Raw genomic sequence first — 3,783 nt, 5'->3', positions numbered from 1 at the left:
GGGTAACTGGTAGGTTGTGGGTGGGTGGCTGACACGGGGTGGTGGGTGGTAGGTGGGAGGTAGGGTGGGTGGTTGGTAATGGGTGACTGGTAGGTTGTGGGTGGGTGGCTGACACGGGGTGGTGGGTGGTAGGTGGGCGGTAGGGTGGGTGGTAGGTGGGAGGTAGGGTGGGTGGTAGGTAATGGGTGACTGGTAGGTTGTGGGTGGGTGGCTGACACGGGGTGGTGGGTGATAGGTGGGAGGTAGGGTGGGTGGTAGGTAATGGGTGACTGGTAGGTTGTGGTTGGATGGCTGACAGGGGGTGGTGGGTGGTAAGTGGGAGGTAGGGTGGGTGGTAGGTAATGGGTGACTGGTAGGTTGTGGGTGGGTGGCTGACACGGGGTGGTGGGTGGTAGGTGGGAGGTAGGGTGGGTGGTAGGTAATGGGTGACTGGTAGGTTGTGGGTGGGTGGCTGACACGGGGTGGTGGGTGGTAGGTAATGGTTGACTGGTAGGTTGTGGATGGGTGGCTGACACGGGGTGGTGGGTGATAGGCGAGTGGTAGGGTGGGTGGTAGGTAATGGTTGACTGGTAGGTTGTGGGTGGGCGGCTGAGGTGGTGGGAGGTAGGGTGGGTGGTAGGTAATGGGTAACTGGTAGGTTGTGGGTGGGTGGCTGACACGGGGTGGTGGGTGGTAGGTGGGTGGTAGGGTGGGTGGTAGGTAATGGGTTACTGGTAGGTTGTGGGTGGATGGCTGACACGGGGTGGTGGGTGGTAGGTGGGGGGTAGGGTGGGTGGTAGGTGGGAGATAGGGTGGATGGTAGGTTATGGGTAACTGGTAGGTTGTGGGTGGATGGCTGACACGGGGTGGTGGGTGGTAGGTAGGAGGTAGGGTGGGTGGTAGGTAATGGGTGACTGGTAGGTTGTGGGTGGGTGGCTGACACGGGGTGGTGGGTGGTAGGTGGGAGGTAGGGTGGGTGGTAGGTAATGGGTGACTGGTAGGTTGTTCGTGGGTGGCTGACACGGGATGGTGGGTGGTAGGTGGGAGGTAGGGTGGGTGGTAGGTAATGGGTGACTGGTGGGTTGTGGGTGGCCGGCTGACAGGGGGTGGTGGGTGGTAGGTGAGAGGTAGGGTGGGCGGTAGGTTATGGGTAACTGGTAGGTTGTGGGTGGGTGGCTGACACGGGGTGGTGGGTGGTAGGTAATGGGTGACTGGTAGGTTGTGGGTGGATGGCTGACACGGGGTGGTGGGTGGTAGGTGGGAGGTAGGGTGGGTGGTAGGTAATGGGTGACTGGTAGGTTGTGGGTGGGTGGCTGACACGGGGTGGTGGGTGGTAGGTGGGCGGTAGGGTGGGTGGTAGGTGGGAGATAGGGTGGATGGTAGGTTATGGGTAACTGGTAGCTTGTGGGTGGATGGCTGACACGGGGTGGTGGGTGGTAGGTAGGAGGTAGGGTGGGTGGTAGGTAATGGTTGACTGGTAGGTTGTGGGTGGGCGGCTGAGGTGGTGGGAGGTAGGGTGGGTGGTAGGTAATGGGTGACTGGTGGGTTGTGGGTGGGTGGCTGACAGGGGGTGGTGGGTGGTAGGTGAGAGGTAGGGTGGGTGGTAGGTAATGGGTGACTGGTAGGTTGTGGGTGGGTGGCTGACACGGGGTGGTGGGTGGTAGGTAGGAGGTAGGGTGGGTGGTAGGTAATGGGTGACTGGTAGGTTGTGGGTGGATGGCTGACACGGGGTGGTGGGTGGTAGGTGGGAGGTAGGGTGGGTGGTAGGTAATGGGTGACTGGTAGGTTGTGGGTGGGTGGCTGACACGGGGTGGTGGGTGGTAGGTGGGAGGTAGAGTGGGTGGTTGGTAATGGGTGACTGGTAGGTTGTGGGTGGGTGGCTGACACGGGGTGGTGGGTGGTAGGTGGGCGGTAGGGTGGGTGGTAGGTGGGAGATAGGGTGGATGGTAGGTTATGGGTAACTGGTAGGTTGTGGGTGGATGGCTGACACGGGGTGGTGGGTGGTAGGTAGGAGGTAGGGTGGGTGGTAGGTAATGGTTGACTGGTAGGTTGTGGGTGGGCGGCTGAGGTGGTGGGAGGTAGGGTGGGTGGTAGGTAATGGGTGACTGGTAGGTTGTGGGTGGATGGCTGACACGGGGTGGTGGGTGGTAGGTGGGAGGTAGGGTGGGTGGTAGGTAATGGGTAACTGGTAGGTTGTGGGTGGGTGGCTGACACGGGGTGGTGGGTGGTAGGTGGGAGGTAGGGTGGGTGGTTGGTAATGGGTGACTGGTAGGTTGTGGGTGGGTGGCTGACACGGGGTGGTGGGTGGTAGGTGGGAGGTAGGGTGGGTGGTAGGTAATGGGTGACTGGTAGGTTGTGGGTGGATGGCTGACACGGGGTGGTGGGTGGTAGGTGGGCGGTAGGGTGGGTGGTAGGTGGGAGATAGGGTGGATGGTAGGTTATGGGTAACTGGTAGGTTGTGGGTGGATGGCTGACAGGGGGTGGTGGGTGGTAGGTGGGAGGTAGGGTGGGTGGTAGGTAATGGGTGACTGGTAAGTTGTGGGTGGGTGGCTGACACGGGGTGGTTGGTAGTAGGTGGGAGGTAGGGTGGGTGGTAGGTTATGAGTGACTGGTAGGTTGTGGGTGGGTGGCTGACAGGGGGTGGTTAGTGGTAGGTGGGAGGTAGGGTGGGTGGTAGGTTATGGGTGACTGGTAGGTTGTGGGTGGGTGGCTGACACGGGGTGGTGGGTGGTAGGTGAGAGGTAGGGTGGGTGGTAGGTAATGGGTGACTGGTAGGTTGTGGGTGGGTGGCTGACACGGGGTGGTGGGTGGTAGGTGGGAGGTAGGGTGGGTGGTAGGTAATGGGTGACTGGTAGGTTGTGGGTGGGTGGCAGACACGGGGTGGTGGGTGGTAGGTGGGAGGTAGGGTGGGTGGTAGGTGGGTGGTAGGGTGGGTGGTAGGTAATGGGTGACTGGTAGGTTGTGGGTGGGTTGCTGACACGGGGTGGTGGGTGGTAGGTGGGAGGTAGGGTGGGTGGTAGGTAATGTGTGACTGGTAGGTTGTGGGTGGGTGGCTGACAGGGGGTGGTGGGTGGTAGGTGGGAGGTAGGGTGGGTGGTAGGTAATGGGTGACTGGTAGGTTGTGGGTGGGTGGCTGACACGGGGTGGTGGGTGATAGGTGGGAGGTAGGGTGGGTGGTAGTTTATGGGTAACTGGTAGGTTGTGGGTGGGTGGCTGACACGGGGTGGTGGGTGGTAGGTGGGAGGTAGGGTGGGTGGTAGGTAATGTGTGACTGGTAGGTTGTGGGTGGGTGGCTGACAGGGGGTGGTGGGTGGTAGGTGGGAGGTAGGGTGGGTGGTAGGTAATGGGTGACTGGTAGGTTGTGGGTGGGTGGCTGACACGGGGTGGTGGGTGATAGGTGAGTGGTAGGGTGGGTGGTAGGTAATGGTTGACTGGTAAGTTGTGGGTGGGCGGCTGAGGTGGTGGGAGAATGGGTGGGTGGTAGGTAATGGGTGACTGGTAGGTTGTGGGTGGGGGGCTGACACGGGGTGGTGGGTGGTAGGTGGGAGGTAGGGTGGGTGGTAGGTAATGGGTGACTGGTAGGTTGTGGGTGGGTGGCTGACACGGGGTGGTGGGTGGTAGGTGGGAGGTAGGGTGGGTGGTAGGTGGGAGGTAGGGTGGGTGGTAGGTAATGGGTGACTGGTAGGTTGTGGGTGGATGGCTGACACGGGGTGGTGGGTAGTAGGTGGGAGGTAGGGTGGGTGGTAGGTAATGGGTGACTGGTAGGTTGTGGGTGGGTGGCTGACAGGGTTTGGTGGGTGGTAG

Source organism: Anopheles marshallii (assembly GCF_943734725.1).
Source record: "Anopheles marshallii chromosome X unlocalized genomic scaffold, idAnoMarsDA_429_01 X_unloc_4, whole genome shotgun sequence".
Classification (NCBI taxonomy): domain Eukaryota; kingdom Metazoa; phylum Arthropoda; class Insecta; order Diptera; family Culicidae; genus Anopheles; species Anopheles marshallii.
This window is presented reverse-complemented; position numbering follows the sequence as displayed.